Source organism: Macaca nemestrina, chromosome 7 (assembly GCF_043159975.1).
Source record: "Macaca nemestrina isolate mMacNem1 chromosome 7, mMacNem.hap1, whole genome shotgun sequence".
Taxonomy (NCBI): domain Eukaryota; kingdom Metazoa; phylum Chordata; class Mammalia; order Primates; family Cercopithecidae; genus Macaca; species Macaca nemestrina.
Window position 1 is genome coordinate 132,753,656 of NC_092131.1, and position 23,129 is coordinate 132,776,784.

Consider the following 23,129-nt stretch of genomic DNA (forward strand, 5'->3'; position numbering starts at 1 on the left):
CGTGGTCAAGTTTATATGTTAGAAATATGTTTTCTCTGTTTTTCACTGCTGTAACTTCTAATAAATATTAGCATTTCTCCTTTTTAGCCACACAAGGATCACAGAGAGGAGAAGAGAGGACTGTATGAGCTACCGACTGCGACTGTGACAAATTACCACAAACGCAGTGGTTTCAAATAACTCATTTATTGTCTTACAGTTCAGGAGGTCAGAGCTCTAAAGTGGGTGGACAGGGCTGTGTTCCCTTGTGGCTCTGGGGAGCCTTTTCCAGCTTATATAGACCACCATGGTTTGTGGTCCCGTCCTCCGTCTTCAAAGGCAGCAGCAAAGTGGCCTTTTCTTTCCTGTCTGACCTCTGTTTCCACCCTCACGTCTTCTCTCTCTATCTGAGCCTCCTAGCTCCCTCATATAAGAACCCTTGTGATTACATTGGGCCCGCCCAGATAATCCAGGGCAACCTCCCCATCTCAATACCTTTAATTTAATCACAATAGCAAAGACCCTTTTGGCATGTAAGTTATCATATTCATGAATTCCAGGGACTAGGACACGGACATATTTGGGGGCCATTTTTCAGGGAAGAAGGGGAGAAGGTATGTTGGGGGAAGGGGTGGTAGTATTGGTGCAAATTGTAGCTGTCCCCTCACCTCTGAAAGTCTGGAACCTTCTACATTTGGTGTGATTTAAGCCTCCTAAAAAGTGACATCCCTGCTCTGCAAGGCTATCACATCACAAGATTTGTTTCTTGTCCCCTCCCTGCCTCCAACACATATATCTGGCATGATGGCAATTTATGAACATCAAGCACCTGTGCCAGAAAATTAACTCTCCCAGCTGGGTGGTACCTCCTCACCAGGCTGAAGGCTCCTGGAAGCCACAGACCACGTCTCAAGCTTTGTTGTTGTTCTCTCTTACACAATCTGCCTGGCACAGCACTTCATATGTGATTAGAGAGGGAAAGAGAAAGGAAGGAAGGAAGGAAGGAAGGAGAAAGAAGGAAGGAAGGAGAAAGAAGGAAGGAAGGGGAAAGAAGGAAGGAAAGGAAGGAACGAAGGAAGGAGAAAGGAGAAGAAAGGAAGGAAAGAAGGAAGGAGAAGGAAGGAAGGAAGGAAGGAGAAGGAAGGAAGGGGAAAGAAGGAAGGAAAGGAGAAAGGAGAAAGGAGAAGGAAGGAAGGAAGGAGAAGGAAGGAGAAGGAAGGAAGGAAGGAATGAAGGAAGGAAAAAAAGAAGACAAGAAGTCAGTGCTTCTCTGCAGGCCCCAGCTCTCCTTGCACATTCCTGTAGAAATGCTCTCCTGTTCTTCCTCTTCCCCGAGGTCCTCTTCCCCAAGGTCTTCCCCTCCCTGGAATTCAGCTTGACTTCTCTTTTCCTTGGATGACTGGGCTTTCCAAGAGGACACTGGCTAGAGGCAGGTGGTTGAGCAAAGACTTTGTGAGAAGATCATGGCCTATTTTCCATCCAGCCATCAGTGCCCTATTTTCTATTTAGCAGAACACTGAAAGCAGGAAAGCAGTAAGAATAATTAGCACGAAGTCAAACCTCTTTTGGCATTCTGCTGGGAGTGGAAGGGCAAGGAAGGCAAGGGGCAGTTCTGACATGGTGGGGGGGAGAGGGTTCAGATATTGGTCTTATTCAGATACATCCGGAAGGCAGGAGGATGGGCTAGATGACCTCTCAAGGTCCCGTCCATTCTGAGATGTTCACTGCCACTGTGTCCTCACCCCTGTGAATCTGCCTCCGGCCTCTTACTCTGAAACCTCCAGCCTTATGTCCTCCCTGAGTTGGCCAGGGAACCTTTTCCCCTCCTGATTATAAAAATAGCACATACTTCCTATTACGAAAAGTTTGACAATTTAAAGAAGCAGGAAAATATGATATCCACAATTCAGCTATCCAGAGGGAAGCATGCTTAACATTTTAGACTATTTTTCTCCTAGTCTTTATTCTATGCATATATATTTGCAACTCCTACAGTAGGCTTCTTGCTGTAGTATTCTGGGAGGATGTGTCAGGAGATCAGCCGCCCTACCTCCAGGTAGCTTGTCCCCATTGGATGGCTGCTTCCCTCATCCAGTGGCTGCCAATGACGGAGCTGCTTTGGCTCACCCCAACCAAGTAGGCACTGGGAAAGCCTTTCTCTGCAGTAACTCAGACCTTAAGGGAGGTTTCGCTTTGTCAGTGAATGAAAACAGGAGACTGGGCCAGGTGTGGTGGCTCATACCTGTAATCTCAGCACTTTGGGAGGCCGAGGCGGGCAGATCATTTGAGACCAGGAGTTCGAGACCAGCCTGGTCAACATGGTAAAACGCTGTTTCTACTAAAAAATACAAAAATTAGCTGGGCATGGTGGTGGGTGCCTGTAATCCCAGCTACTTGAGAGTCTGAGGCAGTAGAATCGCTTGAACCCAGGAGGTAGAGGTTGCAGTGAGCCGAGACTGTGCCACTGCACTCTAGCCTGGGCAACAAAGTGAGACTCCTTCAAAAAAAAAAAAAAAAAAAGAAAGAAAGAAAGAAAGGAAAGGAAAGGAAAGAAGGGAAAAAGAAACAGGAGACTGTCTCCAGGTCTCACAGAATTGGAGTCCTATTCGGGAAAATGGGAGGATGGAGGCAGGTATCTCACGAAGTCCCACGGACCCGCACAAGGTCTCCTGCATGGATCCCTTCCCCGTCTCCCCTCTTCCTGTTTCCTTTCTAGCTTTTCACCTCTTTCTCCTCAGTAGCTACTGCTTCAGGATAGGAGAGGTGGGATCTCTGGGAAGGACGGTGTGGGGAGGAGGGGCTCCCTGAGGTACAAGGCAGGAGGTGGGGAAAGGAGGACTTCCGCTTAAACTGTAGCTGCTTCACTCAATGGTGCATCTAAAAGAAAACATATTTCATTCTCCAAAAACTCATCTTTTCCCGGAAAGAAAATACAACCACACAAATATTATTTGGCCCACATAAGAAATTGATATTCCTCCTATTACTGTACTCATAACTCTGTTTCCTGTGAGCAAACACACTGACCTTATTAGCCCAAGAGAACATTTACATCCTCCCTGTCCAAGGTCAGATGACAAGAGACAAAACAGCATATTGTACTCAAGTTACCGACTCCTTTAATCACTTGGAAGGGAAATAGGGGTGGGTGTGGGATCTTGGGGAAGGCAGGGTAAGAAGTCTCATTTCACTTGATCACACCTATTTTTAATGTACATGAAATTACACAGTGTTTGTGTTTTTTCATGATATCACAAGCACTATCCCCCAAGTTTTTAAAAACTCCCTAAAGACGCTGTCTTATCTGAGCACGCTTGCAAATGAATGCATACTATTCCATTGTAGAGCACAGCGGTGGTTCTGTGATTTTAGGAACAGAGGTCCTAACAGACCAGAAGACCTCATTTTATTCTTGCTAAAGTAAATCCTTAAGATTTCCCAATAGCTAGCTTAGTAATTGCTGGTAATTTTCCAAAGACATCACTGATAAGGAGCAGCTTCTGTTAGATGACTGGAAATATTGCCCTGGTTGTCAAAGCTGTGTGAAGAAGGCACTGGGGCCAGGTGTGGCAGTAACCACGTAAGCGGAGTCAAGAAACATAGCCTAGGAGAAGACACAGTATTGATTCCACAGCTGTCAGTCTATCCCAGGGAACAGAACTGAAGATATTTCATCCTGTACACAGGCAGGCAGCTGTGTTACTGCACAAGAGTGGACAGACGTGGAGCCAGCACATTCCTAACTTTGAATTCTGATCATCTCTGAGATTGTGTAGCCCTCAGTTCTCATCCCTGGTTGTACACTAAAGGGGAAAAAAGTCAGTACTCAGGACTTACCGCAGACTGATTAAAGAAAAGAATCAGAGATTCCCCCCTTTGGAGAATCTGAGAGATTTAGCTCTCTGTTCAATTTTCGTAGTTTGGATGACCTGGAAAGCCTTTGTGGAGGCAGGGACTGGGCTCTATGACTTCTGTTAGGTCCCCTTTCCCTCCCTGTGTTCCTTAGCCAGGACTTCGCAGGAAACACTGGGATATCAACAGTTCCACCCTGCGTTTTGCACCCAGTTGTCTTGTTTTTGTTCTATCTTGAGATCTCATCATCAGGGAGGCTTGGTGAATAGGCCGGAAATTTTGGAACCACAACTTGGCTTCTGACCGCCTCAGGCCTTCTTGAAAGTTTCCAGCAGTCAAGAGTTTCATCCAGATATCTGCAGGGGACCTTCAAGGGAACAGGTGGGAAGCTCATTGCCCCATTAGGACTCCCTATGACCTTCCCAGAGGGCCCAGCCACACAGATGCAGCCTGGAATGTGGCAGGAAGCGACAGAACAGGCAGGAAGCCCAGCTCCACGTTACATCGTAAGCAGCCTCCAGCAGCCAGTCCTGAAATATCCCATTTCTTCCTGATCCACCCCCACTCCCAAACACACAGCGAACCAGCCAGTAAGATTCGGCAGTTACCTCTGAAATGCGTCTTGGATCTTCTGTCCTAACACCAACTCCCCAGCGCAGGAGCAATCTCCTAACTGGACTTTCAACCTCCAGTCTCTCCATCTCCAGCCCATTCTCCATGCCATGGCCAACATGATCTTACCAATCTAAGATCTTCTGGTTTGAAGATGGCATAAAGTTAGTAATCCTCCTTTCATTTTCTGGAAGTAATCCAAAAACAAAAAGGACTTGAGAGATAAAAACACAAATTCCATTTTTAGTAAAAGTAGCAGACACGTAAACCACAAAATAGATGTAAGAGTTGCCAAAAGCAATAGAGCTTCAGCAGAGATGTTGCGGGAAGAAATAGAGCAAGGATGCTGTGCTGCAAAGTTTCCGGGACAGCCTGAAAAAGAATCCTCCAGAAGGGGAGGGGCACACCTGGATGCGGAATGCACAGAGCCCTTGTGTGCAGCAGCAGAAAATGGGTGCAGGTGCTGTGGCCTGAGCTCTGCTGGCTCAGGACTCAGACAAGCCATAGTTGTAGGAAATGGTCTGTTTCTGTGGCAACAGGGGAGGAGAGACTTTGCCTCGGGGAATCTTCACCATTGGTTGGAAAGAATTCAAGGCTTAGTGAATTTACATGAACCCTGGGTCATAAGGAAAATTTAGCCAACCTGGGAGACAATCTTGGCTTTTCTCACACCTGAGGTCCACGGGGAAGAAAAACATTACCTGCTTCAATAATGAGTAACATATACAGAGTTTTGACAAGAAACAAAGGAGGAAAAAAAAAGAAAAAGCAAACAGCAGGTAAAGAAGATTCATCAAAAAACATTGCCATGGAGCAGATGAAAATTTTAACGAGAAAATTAAGAAAACATAGCAAAGTAATTTCTCCCACAAAGAAAACATACACATGAGAGATGAGGGAAGAGGTAATGAAACAGTGGGAGGACATGAATCCTTAGCGGCCAGAGCTCGGGGAAGAAGTGAAAGAAAAAAACAAAACTATCCAACCTTCGCTCTTAAAAAATTAAGCCTCAAATCTGAAGCAGTAAAAGGGGAGCACATACTGTGGAAACTCAATGAGAGATAGTGAGAGGAATAAGAAAAGGAGGCAAATTAGATGAAAATAAAGAATTAGAAAGCAATAGGTATATTTGAAAGGCAAAGAAGATTTAATTCTATATGCATTAAATATGTCTGAAAGGGGCCCGGCATGGTGGCTCACGCCTGTATTCCCAGCACTTTGGGAGGCCGAGGCAGGCGGATCACTAGAAGTCAGGAGTTCAAGACCAGCCTGGCCAACATGGTGAAACCCCCGTCTCTGTTAAAAATACAAAAATTAGCTGACGTGGTGGCGCACACCTGTAGTCCCAGCTAGGGGGAGGCTAAGGCTGGAAAATCACTTGAATCCAGGAGGTGGAGGTTGCAGTGAGCTGAAATCGTGCCACTGTACTCCAGCCTGGGCAACAGAGTGAGACTCCATCTCAAAGAAAAGGAAAACAAAATTCTGAAAGGGCACACAATAAATTGATAATATCAGTTGCTTCTAGGGAAGAAAATTGGGTTGGCCATGAGGTAGAGTGGAAGGGGTGGAAGAAGGGCCAGGGTGGAAGGGAGATTTTTCACTTTTGTGAAACTTTTTTTTAAAGTTTTGACTTGTATGAACATATTAGCTCATCGGAAACATTCAAATTAAGCAATACACACCCTGCCTCCAACACACACACACTTTCACAATCTGATTATGTTACTGTCTGTTTAAAACCCTTCCATTGTTCTCATTTCTCTTAAGATAAAAAGCCCACATCTAAAAATGGCTTATTAGTATAGGATAATCATATAATTTGTTGTCCAATAGGGCACTTAAGATCAAAAAGACACACCACAGATGTAAACTGGGACTAAGGCCATCTACTTATAAGGCAGGCCATGATCTGGCCCTTGTCACCTTCATCTGTCCAGCCTCATCTGTCACCTTCCAGCCCACAGGCTCTAACTCCAGTCTTACTGAGCTATAAGCAGCCACCCTCTTCCCTCCACACCTCTCAGCACAAGCTGTCCCCTCTGCACAGTACTTTCCTTCTTCCAAGTCTCCCTACCCCCTACTGTTTGGCTTATTCTGTATATCCTCTGGGTCTGATTTACCTTATGTATTTAATCAGTTCTAAAATGCATGCTCTGACCAGGCACAGTAGCTCATGCCTGTAATCCCAGCACTTTGGGAGGTCAAAGTGGGAGGATTGCACGAGCCCAAGAGTTCGAGACCAGCCTGGGCAACATAATGAGACATCGTCTTTACAAAAAGTTAAAAAAAAATTATGGTTGGGTGCAGTGGCTCCTGTCTGTAATCCTAGCACTTTAGGAGGCTGAGGCAGGTGGCTCACTTGAGCTCAGGAGTTTGAGACCAGCCTGGGCAACATGGCGAAACTCTGTCTCTCAAAAAAAAAAAAAAAAAAAAAAAAAAAAAAATATATATATATATATATATATATATATATTAGCTGGGCGTGGTGGCATGTACATGTAGTCCCAGCTACTTGGGAGGTTGAGATAAGAGAATCACTTGAACCCGGCAGACAGAGGCTGCAGTGAGCTGAGATCGAGCCACTGCACTCCAGCCTGGGCAGCAACAGAATGAGACCCTGTCTCAACAACAACAAAAACTTAAAAACAAACAAACAAACAAAAAAGCCGGGCATGGTGGCTCATGCCTGGAGCTCCATCTACTCAGGAGGTGGGAGGATCACTTGAGCCCACGAGGTTGAGGCCGCAGTGAGCTGAGATTGCGCCACTACACTCCAGCCTGGGTGAGTGCCAAAGAGAGACCCTGTCTCTCAAAATAAATAAAATAAAATAAAATAAAATGCACATTCCTCACCTCCCTACCACCCCGTTACATTTTCACATCTCTGAAATTAAAACAGGTCTTAACAAAATCCACGACATGTCATGGTTCAATTGGTAGCATTTTTCTTAGTGCTGGACAAATGAATGATGCATCTTACAACAGAAGGCATCTTGAATTTGATGACCTGTGTTATCACACTGTACTAGTTCCATGGCTAGCTTTCCACTCGCTGGGAAAGCTAGTCATTGAGGGCAGGACTGTGTGTTATTTTTCACTGGGCTCCCACTGGCACTTACTGGAAAATGCTAGTTCCGCGATAAACATTTTCTGAATGTGAATAAATAAAAGCATGCAGTTTAATCAACTTTTCTGAAAATACTTCGTATCATTTTCTATCTAGGCCCTATAGCTTCATTGGTGACATAAAACTTGCAATGAAGCAGAAAACTTCAGAAGAAAAATTTGTTTAAGGGTCGGGGGTTTGTTCTCAGACATTTCTGCACATTTTCCCCCTCAACATTTCTGGTTTGCTCTGGGTCTTCAGATCTCCTGAAGACTCTTGATGACTGAATGAAGGCAATCAAGTTCCAAATAGAAAAAATCTTTATGTTTTTAAAAGCAGGACTTTAGATCTATAAAGGGAAGTGAAATAAAATTATTTGTATTTTCTTTCAAAGTTTCAATCTCACTCTTAACTTGGTTCACAAAGCAGAAGCGACAAATACAAAACAGAAATTCATTTATTTATTCAACAAATATCCACAGATTTCCCACTATTTGCTTGCATTTTTTTCCATACTGAGAACATCCCAGTGAATAAGACAAGGTCCTTTCCCTCTTGGAGCTTACACTCGAATGATGGTTGAGACACAATGATGTACATACAAATTTAAAACATAATATGTCAGAAGCTGTGACTGCAATGATGACATGCAAATATACCATTTTATTACACCTGCGGGTCCCCAAGCTTATCTGATCAAAACTACTACAAGGGAGCTCATTAAAATTACAGATTCTTGGGCCCCTGCCAGCCCCACTGAATCAAGATCTACAGCAGAGAGGCTGGGGCAAAACTATTTTAGGGAGTGCTCCAGTAATTCTTGTGATCACTGGACACCTAGGCTGTGTCAGAAATTTTGAACTTTGGCTGCGAGCTAGAATCACATGGAGAACTGTGAGAATATGTGACGCTGGATCCCTCTCCCATCAGTTCTGATTTCATCCATCTGGGATGAGTCCTGCATCTGTATTTCAAAGCTCACCAGATGATGCTAGTGGGCAGCCAGGGTTGAGAACCGAGGGCTACACCGCCTCAGGGATGGTTGGAGGTCAGAATTAGCAACCTGCTGCCCACTCCTGCTCAGGAATCAGGAATCAGGAATCAGGCTCTTGTATGTAGCTGCTTGCCGTGCCCAAGATTAAATATCTTTAGCCTACACCCAGGGACAGACGGGCAGTTAACCCAGGTACTGTGTCTTCTGCGTCTGGCTTTATAGCTTTGCCTTGGATGTAGCTCTTCCTTGGATATGCTTCCTGTACAGAGCCAAGTCTGAGAGGTAACCCTACTGTAACATTTCAGCTGGGCCTGGCCTCAATACCCAGCTGTGATAATCTGATGCAACACTTCCAGTCACCTAGCACAAGCCATTATCTTTTAGCCATTTCTTTGGAACATCCCCAGTGTATAATTTCCATTAGTAACTTCATTTTGAAATCCCATCAAGCCTACCAGCTGCTATGCAAGGAACCCAAAATGCAAACACTCCAACAGTTCCCCTTTAGAAAAAAAAAAGAAGAAAACATTTTCCTTTTTCAGCTCAAAAATTTCCAAAATCATTATGTCACTCCACCTGGCCTCTGAGGGAAGGAGAAGAGGAAGACAAGATGAGAGTCCCAGGAAACCCTGGCATGAGAAGCACTGTCATTCTCTTTTCCTACGACCAGCCCCTGAAGTCCCTACCACTCTAAGACATTGCATCCTCACTGGGCACAATAGCAGGGTTTTTTTTCCCCCAGAGTTAGTGGGGTGCTATGGAAAATACTCAAGTTCAGGCCTCAGTTGGAGATGTGTGACTTCTGTAAGCCTCAGTTTCCCCATTTGTCAGTTTTGTTGTGAGGATTGGAGGCAACATAACTAAAGCAGTAAGCACGGCACCTTGCACATAGTAGGTAGCTATGATTGTTATTGCATCCTCTCTGCCTTTTGGTATTTTTCTCCTAGATAAAGGATTATGCTGGGATTTTTTTATGTCATTGCTCAATGAGCTGGAAAAGGCAGCCCTGCTGATTAGAATGCTGGTTTGCAGGAAACAGAGTGGTAGTGTTGACATTTGCAAAAAGCTTTCTTGCTAAACTTTAAACACTTGGCAGATCTAATCCTGCTGGCATTGCCTGTTAGTGATATTTCTATGGCTATAACGGACATGCCGAGTTCAATCAGACACCCAGGGAAAGGGCAGGATAATTGGTTTCCCTCAAGTTTCCAGCAAAGTTACGTGGACACACAGTCCATTTTAGCATGGAGGGAACTAATGTGTATTGAGTATTACCTGTCTAGCACATTTGGAGGTGCTCAATAAATGCTGAGAAGCTGAATATATATACTGTGATGGAAAGAATGTACTGCATAGGCCAGAATGGACTACGCACTTTTATTCTGTGCTATGTGTTTTGCTATGAATGGTGAATTTCAAATATTGATGTATTCATTTGAGCAAAGGGTGTGCCAGTCCACATGCTAGGTTCTGGGACCATACCTGTAAGCAAAACAGAAAAGGTGTCTCGACCTTCTGAGCCCTCCGCACAGACAGGGTGACAGGGAAGAAACAGGAGTATTCTCCTACTCTGTGTGCTAAGTCTCCTGTGATGGAGAAAGCACTGAAGGCATCTAACCCAGTCTGGACTGAAAGCTAGGAGTGGGAAGTGGAAATATATGCTGGCTCTGGAGGTGCCAGGCAATGGGAAACTCAGGGAAGGACCGAGCTTCAGAGGACCTGGAAACAGGTTAGCCCACCGGTGCAGGAAGAGGAGAGAGGCAAGGTGAGGAGACCCCGACTGGCTTTGCAAACCTTACTGGATCTTCTGCTGGGCAGGCTAGTGTGCTGCAAGGCAAGGGCTTGTCGTTGCTATTAAAATAAATTTATAGAGGAAAATCGGCTTTTTGGTAAAATTCCATTTAAAGTTTTTTTTGTTTTTGTTTTTGTTTTTAAATTACATTGATGGAGAGAGTGGGTCTTATAATTTTAGGGCCTCCAAAGGTCTTAATCAGGCTCTGATGGTGAGCACATTAGGGCAATGGGGAGTTACTGAAGCATTAGCAAGAGGGTGGCGAAAATGCCCTCCTTTCTCTTTGTCTTACCACGTTCCTGAGGACCTCAGTTCAGTAAGCGCAAACGGGCGGGCGTGGCTGCGGAGATGGAGACCATCCACTTCCTGGTTTTCCGCTCAGCCTGCGGGAAAGGTAGGGAAAGACTTGGGGACTTGGTTGCTCCCTGGGCTTGGCCCGCCAGTTCAGCCTTGGCTTCGGATCCAGGGTCCTCCACCCAAGCTCCCGTCTCTAGGGAGGCCCAGGCAGGGCGAGGACTAGCGTGGTGATCGAGAGGCTGGATCCTGGAGAGACAGGAGCCTGCTTTCCCGCCCCGAGAGGCCACGACCTCGTAGGCTTGCAAACCGAATCAATCCTCTCCGTGCCACCTCCTCCAGTATCTTGTTTGTGCCCTGGACTCGATTCCTCCCTGGGGATTCCTCCCTTTATGCAAAATCTGCTGGGACCTCTCGCGCCTGGGGACTCCCGGAGCGGCGTGCTGTCCCCTCCGGCGCTCAGCGCAGAGCGCCCCGGGCAGCGACAGCGCTCCCTGCACCAAGCCCTGCTCCGGGCTCCGCACCGCGGCCCTTTTCTTAGGTTGTAGACACTCCCTCCCTTGCACGTTCCGAAAGCTGAGCATAGGTCCTGCGGGAAAAGGCGAGCATGGGGTCGGGCAGTTCCCAACGTTCCCCTCCACGGCCCACCTCCGAGCACCCTAGGGGCAGTCTATGCTGAGCAAGCGAAGGGCCAAAGCGAGGAGATTCCTCGTTGTTAGTTTAAAACAAAGTGTCTGTTTTCTATGTTGGGATGTTAAGGAAAAACAAACAGGTAAAATAAGATGCCTGTAGTCACGACTCAGTGGGTAAAACGCTGTTTCTGTTTAACCCCTCTTCCTTCCATCTCTGCTATCTGCCTGCCTCTCTCTCTTTTTATGATTTTCTTTGTTTTTATCACACAGGGAATACGCAAATGCATTTTCATTGTAAGAGGTTGAAACAATGCAGGAGATTACAAAGTAAAATGTGAACACCATATTGCAACTCCCCACCCCCATTCCACTTCCCTAGTCCCGGGTAAAACCACTGCCTGCCATTTGGTATGCAACATTCACTCCTATTCCACGCATTTACACGTATGTGAAAGTATACATTTGAGTATACACAAATATAAGGTTATTGCATGTATGCACATATGTACATGCATACATAACTTTTTTTGCAGTTTTATGTCATGGAGACCATACAGTAAGTGTTCCTCAGATTGTGGTTTTCATGTACTAATATGTCTTAAGGAGCTGTCAATGACAGAACATACAGGTCTTTTACGCCATAGCTTGTCTCTTTCTAACAGCTGCAAATTCCAAACTGTGGATTTCTCATGGGTTATTTAACCTCCCATTATTGACATTTCTGGTGTTTCTTTTTTTAAAAAAAATGTATTTTCTTTCTCTTTTTTGTTATTACAAACAGGAAGCAATGATTATTGTATTAGCTATTTACTGCTGCCTAACACAATACTCCAAAACGTAGTGGCTTAAAATTTTGTATAATAAATATTTATAATCTCTCACATTTTTTGCCAGTCAGGAATTCACAGCTTCTTGGGTGGGTGATTTCTGGCTCAGTGTTTTGCATGGGCTTGCAGTCCAGATGCTGACTGAGGCTTCAGTCAACTGAGCCTTAACTAGGCCTGGAGGAACTATTTGCTCTCAGGGCTGGCAAGTGGATGTGGGCTGCTGGTGGGAGCCCTTAGTTTCTCACCCATGTGGGTCTCTCCACAAGGCTAATGGAGTGTCCTCACCACATGGTGGCTGTTTCTATCATAGCCAGTCATTCAAGAGAGCAAAGTAGAAGCACAGGGCCTTTTATGACCTAGCCTCCGAAGTCACACATTGTCACTTTGGCCACATTCTATTCATTAAGAGTAAGTCATTAAGTACAGCCCTTTTGTGAAGGGAAGGGTATCAAAGAATTTGTGAACATAATTTAAAACTGCTAGTATTACCCTTATGCATAATCTTTGTGTAGTTATGTGACTATTTCCTCAGAATACATTTCTAGAATTGGAATTGCTGGGTCTAGTGGTATATGCACTTTGAACTTTGAAAATTCCTTCTGTTTGTGTTAGAAACTGTCCATTGTCCCCCTAATATCCATTTTCTCTTGTCTTCCTTTTAGCAACGAATCTCCTGAGTTTCAGGTGGGTATGAGTAGAGAATATATTTTCCACCTCCCTCGCTGTGGACATGTAACTAAGTTACGGCTGATGGGAAGTACTGTGTGCAATTTCTGAATTAGATCCTTAAAATAAGCTGTTTGTTGTACTTCCACTTTCCCCATGGAGCAATCTATTCAGAGAACAGATGTGGTGGTGGGAGTCAGCTTCCACCAGGTGATGCAGGTAACACCCCTGGGGATGGTGGTACAATGTATAGAAAGAACCTGGGTCCCTGCATAACCTTGTGGAGCCAAGCCAGTCTTCTTCCCAGGACTTTCTACTAGCTTAGACTTTTGTATGAGAAAAAAAAATGAAGCTTTTATCTTGTTTCAGCCACTGTTACTTACTGATGATTTGCCTCCTCAAAAGCCTACCCAACAATGTATAAGTATCCATTTTCCCCATCCTTGCCCACACTAGATAGTATCAATCTTCAAAAAGTTATCAATCTGATGCCCCCCCAACTTAGGACTTTATAATCTCCTTCACGTGCTGCTGCTAGGGGCAGGGTGAAGGACATTGATATAAAATTCAAGAAAAAACCTACCACAATCTGTATTAATAGAAAGCACGAAGATATAATGTTGCTTTTGAGAAAGAAACTACAATTTCAAAAGTACTCATACATCCCCCCAAAAGACTGCAGGGATGCTGTGCCTTCCCTCAAAGGCATTACAACCTAACTGGGAAAAGGTATCTGGACATAGACAACTAGCAGTACAGAGTGGAGCAGTCTGGCTGGCTAATTCCTGGTACTGACCCAGGGAGATTGAGGAGGGAGCTGTGATGGAGGACATTTAGCCTCCCAAAGTTAGTGGTTCATGCATTTCTTATGCTATTTGGGTGAGAAGCAGGGAGAAGGGAGTGGACTATCTGGGAGAAAGTTGTGCAGGCAAATGCTAAGGGTACAGGCTCTGGTGTTAGACTGTCTACGTTCACGTCCCATCCCCGCCACTTCACTCTGTTGGCACATACTTAGTGAGTGCCTTCTGCAAGCAAGGTACTGTTGGTGAGGCTGGGCGTTCCATGAGAAACTCTCTTGTAACTGGAGCTTCCTTTCAGAGTGCTGAGACAGAGGACGATGGGCTGGGCTTCAGTTCCCTCACCTGGAGAGTGACGAGAACACCAGTACAAAACTCCAGGGCTGTTGGGAAGATGGAATGAAATAGTACATGAATGAAATAGTACATGTAATGGGTCGCATTCACAGTGCCTGGAACATAACAAATGCTCGTAAAGGTAGGTGTTATCATTAAGGAAAGCCATGAAGGAGAAAGTCCCTAAAGCCCCCAGGGTTCCTTTCTGGGCCTTCACTGGTGACTCCCAAAAAGTTTGTTTTAATGCCCCCGATACAGTGTGGATATTTCTCCCCTCCAAATCTCATGTTGAAGTGTGATCCCACTGTTGGAGGCGGGGCCTGGTGGGAAGTGTTAGGTCATGGGAGTGGGTCCCTCATGAATGGCTTGGTGCCCTCCTTGTGGTAATGAGTGAGTTTTTGCTCTATTACTTAGAGTGAGATCTGGTTGTATAAAAGAGCCTGGCACCTCTTCCTCCCTCTCTTGCTCCCTCTCCTGCCATGTGACCTGCCTGCTCCCCCTTTGCCTTCTGCCATGAGTAAAAGCTTCCTGAGGCCTCAACAGAAGCTGAGCAGATACCAGTGCCATGCTTATCCAGCCTGCAGAACCATGAGCCAAATAAACCTCTTTCTTTATAAACTACCCAGTCTCAGGCATTCCTATATAGCAATGCAAAATGGACTAATACCACTCCCACCCATAGAAAAAAACTCCTGCTTTCATAAAAGATATCAGTTCTTTCTCACTGAGGTGAAAATGATTGACATAGTTTGATGCACTACTTCTGTTGCATTTACACTTTAGTGGAGAATATACTATGTTTGGTTAAATCATAGGGATGAAAGTCTAATTATAAAATTTCAGGCATCAGCACAGCTAAACCAGGGGCATTTGGGCCAATTGAGGGTGCTTCACTGATGCTGCTGAAATCAACATTTTTAGGGAGCTGGCCCAGTCTTCTCTTCCCTTCCCTTTCTTCTCTTCCAGTCCCTTCTTCTCTCTCCTCTTCTGTCCCTGCTCCTCTGCCTCCCCTTTCTTTCTCTCCCTCCTCTTCCTCCTCTCCTCTGTTTCCTCTCTGTCTTTCCCTTGCCTAAATGGCTGTCTAAGTCCTGATGATTCAATGTGATTACGTTTCCATAGGCAGGTGTGTGTCTTGTTTAGTCACATTAAAAATAAATCACTTGGCCACATGCAGTTGATGCATCAATCTGTTACTTTCCTCTGCTTTCCAGGAACAGATTGCTCAAAAACCAAACGACTGTTGCGTGAAATGCGAGTGGGGAAAGGAGTGAGATGAAGGGAACAGAGCCCTTCCAAACTCGCCCTTCAGCCTTCCCACCCAATCAGAAAGGAAATCAGTCATGCCCACAATCCTGCCAATAACACAGTGTAGCGGCTACGTTCTTTGGACGAATGACAGCGAGCTGTGGAAGAAATCTGGTTTGGAGAAGAGACGGGGGCTTGTGTTTACTGAACATCTACAGCAAATCAGGCCCTGTGCTTTCTTTTGCATCCGTTCTCTTCTAAAGGGGAATCAGGATCCTGGCTGAGGGACCCTGGACTATTTCACCTTTCAGGATCTCAGTTTCCTTAGACTAAAAACATGAATTCCTATTTTTTTTTTTTTTTTTTTGCGCTTTTTAAAAATTAAACTTTAGGTTCTGGGGTGCATGTGCAAAACGTGCAGGTTTGTTACATAGGTATACAAGAGCCATGGTGGTTTGCTGCACCCATCAACCCATCATCTACACTAGATATTTCTACTGATGCTATCCCTCCCCTAGCCCCCCAACCCCAAGACAGGCCCTGGTGTGTGATGTCCCCCTCCATGTGTCCATGTGTTCTCATTGTTCAACTCCCATTTACGAATGAGAACATGTGATGTTTAATTTTCTGTTCTTGTGATTTGCTGACAAAGATGGTTTCCAGCTTCATCCATGTCTCTGCAAAGGACATGAACTCATCCTTTTTAATGGCTGCATAGTATTCCATGGTGTATATATGCCACATTTTCTTTATCCAGTCTATCATTGATAGGCATAATTCCTATTCTTTAAAATTTTTTTTTTTGTAGAGATGGGGTCTTGGTATGTTTCCCAGGCTGGTCTCAAACTCCTGGGCTCAAGTGATCCTCCCACCTTGGCCTCCCAAAGTGCTGGGATTATAGGTGTGAGCTACCGCACTAATTCATATTCTAATAATTCTTTTTGGCATCAGGGACAAGTCTTGGGGTTATTCAGACCTAGCTCCACCCTTTTGGGTAAATTACTTATCATCTCTGAGCCTCAGTTTCTTCATCTCTCAAATGGGGATGGGAATCAAGATCAAATGAAATAATGTATTTAAGAGATCTTTTTTAAATGGGCAACTAATAGTGATGGTGTTTAATCTTTCTTTCACAATATGCACATTTTCACCCTCTTAGAGCTTTTTAAAATATTTTTTACAGGTTGGAATGGTAGTTTTCCAGGTGGTATGAATATATGTGTGTGTGTGTGTGTGTGTGTGTGTGTAAGTGTGTGTGTGTATGTGTGTTCTCCTTATTCTTGACGAAAACAGTCTGAGGAAGAGACAGCTGAGGTTTTTTTGTAGCAATCTTGGCACTAATGAAAACCAGACCCTGGACTCCACAAATGCTATTGGGCATTCAGTCAAGGGGTAGCAAGTATCCCAAGATGTTCCCTAGTAAATCAGACCTCCCTTAGTGAATCATATCACCCTTGTGTGATCCCCTCCCACACCGAATCTGAGCTGGCCTGTGACTTGCTTTAACCAATAAAGTGTGTTGGAAGTGACACTAAGTTGTTTGTAGTCTAAGTTTTAAAAATTCTCAAATCTTATACTTTTGTGCTTGGGGATCCTCAAGTCACTATGTAAAAAGTGTGATCTCTCTGTGCTAGAGAGGTCACATACAGAGACCAATGGAGACGGAGAGACCTTGAGAATATATGGATAGAGGAAGAGAGGGAGGAAGGGAGGCCCAACTGTCCCAGCTTCACAACTGAGCCAGGCCTCCATCCACTCCCTTAAGGCACCAGCCAAGTGAGTGACTTATCCTGGATACTTCATCCCAGTACAGTCCCCAAATGACCACAGCCCCAGCTGCTACCGTGTGCAACAGAAGAACCAGCCAGCTGATCCCAGTCAATCTATGGACTCACGAGAGAATGATAGAATGGTTGTCTTAAGCCATTCACTTTTGGACTGGTGTATTACAAAGCAACAGATTATTGAAAAAGTCAGCAATATTTTTGAGCTTTCACTATGTACCAAATCATGGACTCTCATTAAGAGAGATACAGAAGAACTGCCCACAACTCCCCTCAGGAAGTTAGTTTGGGCAAGAAGATTGTACAAAGGCAAGTGTAAAGATTCTAGACATTTACTAATCCACACACAAGTGTGTGCTTGGAAGTATGATGTAAACAGACTGTTTAGTGATGGGGTCATTGGGTTTGGGTTAGGGTTAGGAACACTTCTACAGGGAGAGAGTCTTGAGCTGGACTTTGAAGGAAAGCGCAGGTGATGGTTTAGAGAATGGCTGGGGTTGGAAATGGGGGGCATTGATAGTCACATAGCAATAAAACAGGAGCACGTGGAGTGGGAACTGAGAAACTCAAGTTTGATATCAGATGGATATAAAAACAATGGGTCTCAAAGGGGATCTTGCCAATCAGGTTCTAGGCCTGCAGCAGGGACTTCAAGAAAGCTTGTTATTTCATTATCTTCATTTTCTTCACTCCATTTGGTAAAAACATAACTTGCGAATGGCAGCATAATCCCTTTGTAAATGCCCCTGATTGTGGAGTCTCCTGGGGGAAACTTTCTCTTCAGCACCCATTGGAGGGGGCTCAGAAAGATGTGTATAACTTGTTTATATAGGACCCTTTTAGGCCTCCCCCAAGGACAGCCCCCAAGGGGCAGGGGTTATAAGGGCCCCTCTGTGTGACTGAGGAGAAGCAGAGACATAAGCTAGGGAAGCATAGCCCAAACCAGAGCTAATTGGTTGGTAGTTAGCAGGTTAATGGCTCACATCAGGGATGATGCAAGGCTGTAGCCATATGGCAGGAGTGACTTCAGGGTTTTCCCTTCTTTGCTTCTCTCCCTTCCTGGTGTTTGGTGGGGCTTTGAAGCTCTCCTGCCCAGGAAGATCTGGGTCATGCTTGAATCCTCAGCTCTGGGAGTCAAGGCAAGGCCAAAAGATGATGACCTGTACTACGAAACGTGGACTCATAGGAAAATGAGCCATTCTGCCAGTCCCTTGAGGAACAGGGATGCAAGTACAAGTTGGAGGGGGCAAGGGGCAAGTGGTTCCAGCTCTGAGCAGAGAAAAACTGAGGGGAAAGGAAAACAGGTGGCTCATGACAGCAACTTTCTTCAAATTTTAGGGCAGTGCCTTAGTTTTTGATTCTACCCAGTTTACTCCATTTATAATCTTAGCATATACTGTTATTATTTTTCACAGTTACTGAGTTAGGCATATGTTCAGTTGTAAGTAACAGAACTCCCAGCTAACAGTGGCCTAAGGAATGTACACCTTCCCTCAATCCACAGAGGATGATTGAGTGGCCACCGCATACCAGGCGCTGTTCTAGGAGCTGGGAAACAGCAGAGAGAAAAACAAACTTCTTGCCCTCATAGAGCAAGAAGGCAGCCTGGATCAGGGGAGGGCCTTGTCACTGTCCTGAATGCCTGGGGTTTCTGCTTCATGGGCATAGGAGACCTCAGGATGTCCAGGAATCTCAGTCAAGACAGGAAGCAGGGGCCGGGCGCGGTGGCTCACGCCTGTAATCCCAGCACTTTGGGAGGCCGAGGCGGGCGGATCACAAGGTCAGGAGATCGAGACCACGGTGAAACCCCGTCTCTACTAAAAATACAAAAAATTAGCCGGGCGCGGTTGTGGGCGCCTGTAGTCCCAGCTACTCGGGAGGCTGAGGCAGGAGAATGGCGTGAACCCGGGAGGCGGAGCTTGCAGTGAGCCGAGATCGCGCCACTGCACTCCAGCCTGGGCGACAGAGCGAGACTCCGTCTCAAAAAAAAAAAAAAAAAAAAAAAAAAAAAAGACAGGAAGCAGGAGAAAGAGGTGGTCCAGCCTCCCTCGTTCCTTTCAGCAGAAGAGCAAAAGCTTCCCTGGAATCTCCAGCAGATCCTCCCATAGGCCTGGGCTCACTCAGAATCTTCATGGTTACTTTGGTCACTGTTTATCACTTGGGACTACCCAGAACAAGGCAGGGTTCAGTTCGCAAGGGAGAAGGGAGAAGGAAATTGGGCAGGTAGTCAGAGTCGGGTTGTCTCTGTGTTTGCAGGGGAGGTAGACACTGGAAAAGGTAAACATTCAGTGGCAAATATATCATTGCAAACAGTAAGCAAATAGTGAAATAATTGTAAAATGGCATTGAAACAATCCAAGATGTGGCAAAAAGTCCTTATTGAGTGCTTGCTGTTTCCTACGGTCTTTTCCAAGTAGGACGTGTGAAGAGGGAAGGAAGGATCCAGCCTCGGGGGTCTTTCAGACTGGCAGGAGATGACACGCACACATCTGAAACAACCTGTGCACAGAGAAAGTGAAAAGGGATCTGGTGGCAACTGAATGCACAGTTCAAAGCGTTCATTGTCATAGGCACTTTCCCTGCCTGTCCTGCCCATGTTCCTTCTAGGGAACATGCCCTGCTCACAGCTGCTAAAGGTGTTGATCCATGGGGTCCAGGCCCATCCCTGTCCCACTAAAAGGTGTTAAAACAAGGAAGATCCACTGAAAGGTGTTAAAGCAAGGGTGTGTCTCATCCCATCGCCTGATTTTAGATCCACCAAAAGGTGGATGGGACCAAACACGCCCTTGCTTTCCACCTTTTAGTGGATCTTCCTTGCTTTCAGATTAAAGTCAAACTCCTTGGCACAGCCTCGAGGTCCATCACTGTGCCTGTCTTCCTCTCCCGCTGCCTCCTGACCTGGCCTCCAGCCACCCCAAGATAGGCGGATCCCACCCAGCAACTCACACTTCTGGGTCTTTTCACATGCCAGGACTTGTGTGCACAGATATACACTCCCCTCCCCTGTTTTCCAGCTGGTGAAGTCTCATTCCTCCTTCAAGACCACCACCTGGGGTCATCTCATCCCCACACTGACCTTGCTTCCTCTCTCCTTCATGCTGCCCCAGCACCTCATGAGGACTGTGCTGGCATCTGCCCCTTGTATTGGCACTATGGGCCTGTGTGTTTCCCTCTCACTCCAGGGCAGGGCCTGTGCTTCATCTTGGTATCCTTGTTAACTGATACAGTGCCTGACACCTCAGCCAATGCCTGTGGGATGAACGAATGAATGAGTGGTTCTCTAATGGTGACAAAGTAGGTCTCAGCTGATTTAGTAGGGCTTTCCTCCCCGGGAGCTTAGCCTCAGTGCGGACCTGGGTTGGCGGTCAGGTGCTTTAAGGAGCCTTTCTGCCCTCTGCCCCTAAAGCCAACCTTATTTCCTGCTCACTCTCACCATGATCCTCTTCTCTAGAGCCAGAATCCCCTAGGAGCATTTCCTTGTTTTCCTCCTCTGGAGAAGAGGAGCCCAGAGCCAAGGAGCAGAGGGCTGCAGAGCATGGCTGGGATTTGATAAACAGGCAGGAGATTTCAGCAGCAATCAGGAGAGGAAATCACATACATTATCCCTGGAATTCATAATGCAGCGCTAATGAGATGGAGGGGCTGGGAGTTGATTTCTACCGCCTCTTGCAGCCCGGGATCATCAGTGTTTGGAGAAGGACGCAGGGAGGGGCACTGCCTCCGGGCTGCTCTCCCCTATCCTGTAGCCTGATGGTCCTCTCTTCAAGGGAAGGCATTTATTAGGCCTCTAAATGTGGCTTGGTCACAAAGGACATGAAAATGAGGGGCTGTAGAGACCTCCAGGGGGCAGTGGAGCTGGGGAGGGGAGCATGCAAGGCGGGGGACCCACGGCGACCTCCCTGTTGAATAACCCTTCCCTGAGAAAGTCCTAACATCTGGAAAATTTCTAAATCACATTATCATTGAATTAGTATCTATTGAGGCTTGCCATAGGCAGGAACAGTGATCATCATTTATTGAACCTTTCTCTGTGCCCCAATGCTGATAGTTTACAGTTGTACCTTATCCAATTCTCTACCTCCTCCCCAAATGCACACACTCACACCCATGAGCACACACTTGCACTCACATACATTCTCACACTACACCCCCTCCCCCCACACTCCCCATGGTGAGGTGGGCATTGCTGCCCTCACTTTACGGGGTACAGGGACAACTAAAACACCAAGCATTTCATGACTTCCTGTCATCACACAACTCCTGGCATGTGCGCCCCAGGGTATTGACTCCAGGTACCCGTGCTCCTCTCTGCACTTACTCTCTGCCATTTCCCTGTTTTGTTTTCTCAGAGCTCTTACTCTCCACAATGTCATTGTTTATTCATCTGTTTACTTGGTTTTTGTCTGCCCACCTCCATAGAATGTAATTGTGATGAGGATGATGACAGACAACATTGACTGAAATATACTACATGCCAGGCACTGAGTTAAGCACCTCATGTACATGCACTCATTTAATCCTTACTATTACCCTACCTAATAGTACCAATCTTATTATCATCCCCATTTTACAGGTGAGAATGCATTCACTGGGCTAAGGCCTGGAATACAGGAATGAGTATGGCTTGGATGCCCATCTGATCCAATGGGGCAGTGGCTTCTTCCCTCAGGGTAGCAACACCTTGGGGAGAACAGGCTCCTGCCACACCCCTGCCAGTCATATCTCCCTCCTCCCACTCTTGGCCCACACTAGAATGGGGTTTTCAGGGGGCTCTGTTGAGTAAAGCAGGTCGGTGAAGCCCTCTCAGGCCTTTGGGCTAACTGTCCCCATTCAGTGTCCCTCTGGCCTCTTTCCTCTGTGGTATCTGGCAAGGGCCCCAGGCTCCTGGCCTGATTGTTCACGCACAGAGTTATCCACAGACACCAAGTGCTGGGTCCCCCGCCTGCCCCATTCTGCTGGGTGATTGATGGGGCCATTCTTGCTCTCGGTCCCAGAGAGCTCCTTTGAATAATAACTTGGCAAAATTACCTCTCTTTTTACTTTCCCTATCTCTGATTCATTTGCTTTCTAAGTCATTCATCTCTTTTGAGTTAGAAGAAGAAAGAGGGAGAAGAATGAGGAAGAGAAGGAGGAGGTAGCACAAAGGAACCAGGGACCACGAGCCCCACCTCCTCATTTTACCAAGGGTGAGCTGGGAGCAGCTCTGTCTCCAGCCTGTCCCATCTAAGTGTGATTTTAAGGTGGAGTGCGCCTCTGCCAATGGATTTGTAGGGTTTGCAAATTCAACCCGATCCCTGGCTATGGAACAAAAGCATGTGTGGGAGATCTAGAGCTGTGGGGAGGCGGGATCTTTCTAGGGCCCCTGAAGGTGCACCTTGAAAGGCAGCCGCCTGCTCTACCCACCTGTACCACTGGTCCTGTCTGCCTGTGGGGATGGTGGGATATTCTTACTCTTGAAGGGGAGCAGCAGAGAAAGGAATGAGATGGAGGCTCAACGGAGTCACAGCGGCTCCCCAACACTTATTCTGATCACCAGGCACTGGGGAGACAAAGCCCACGAGGAGTTCATAGACAAGTAGGCAAATACAGTACCGTGCAATACATGTGTAGGTACAAGTAGGTACATACAGTACAATCCTACGGAGCAGGCTGTTTATTCTGCAATGGGAGGGACCAGCAAGGAAGCCTTTACAGGTGGGCTGATGATAAAGTGTTCTGAAATCTCAATCTGGAAACCGGGACGGGTGCTCCAAGCGTCAGGCAATGCAGAAGTAAAGGTTTGGAGGTGCGAAGCTGCACAGTGTCCTGGGGGAGCATGAAATGATGTTAAAGTACAAAGAGCAAGGTGGACATTGCCAAGACCTGAGAGGTAGGCAACGGCCAGGTAATACTGGCTGCAATGGTGGTAGATCTTCATCCAGGGCTTACGTGGGGGAGGGCTTGTGTGCCAGACTCAGGAGTTTGACGGCTATGACAGGAGAGTCCTCCAAAAAGAAGGTGTGCAGTCAGACCCACAGCAGTGTGTGGAGGATGGATCAGAGCCAGGCTGGAGAAAGGAAGACCAGTTAGCTGGCTGGTCTTCCGAGTTTCCTTTCCTTCTAACTGGTCTTCCTTTCTCCAGTCTGTCTCTGCTCCACCAGTCCAGGTAACAGGCAATTTAAGGACTGAACCAAGGCAGGGCCAATGGGGAAGGAAATGTGCTTGAGAAGCATT

General features: G+C 46.2%; 2 long non-coding RNA genes across 4 annotated transcripts; one reads left to right on the top strand and one right to left on the bottom strand.

Annotated features, from left to right (window-relative positions):
* Positions 1-1,502: 1,502 nt before the first annotated feature.
* LOC139364443 (uncharacterized) lies at positions 1,503-12,394 on the bottom strand. 2 transcript variants are annotated; one of them, XR_011626406.1, is made up of 4 exons: positions 12,144-12,394; positions 10,628-10,718; positions 4,440-4,630; positions 1,503-4,198 (listed from the first exon to the last, which is right to left on the bottom strand). It is a non-coding gene; the product is annotated as an uncharacterized lncRNA (long non-coding RNA). The 2 variants fall into 2 exon arrangements; XR_011626405.1 differs by having other exon boundaries at positions 1,503-4,630.
* Positions 10,143-15,937, top strand: LOC105487895 (uncharacterized). Of its 2 annotated transcripts, none has more exons than XR_011626408.1 (4): positions 10,143-10,308; positions 12,751-12,772; positions 13,853-14,029; positions 15,099-15,937. It is a non-coding gene; the product is annotated as an uncharacterized lncRNA (long non-coding RNA). The 2 variants fall into 2 exon arrangements; XR_011626407.1 differs by lacking the exon at positions 10,143-10,308 and adding an exon at positions 10,673-10,729 and having other exon boundaries at positions 15,099-15,936.
* The last annotated feature ends 7,192 nt before the right edge of the window (positions 15,938-23,129 follow it).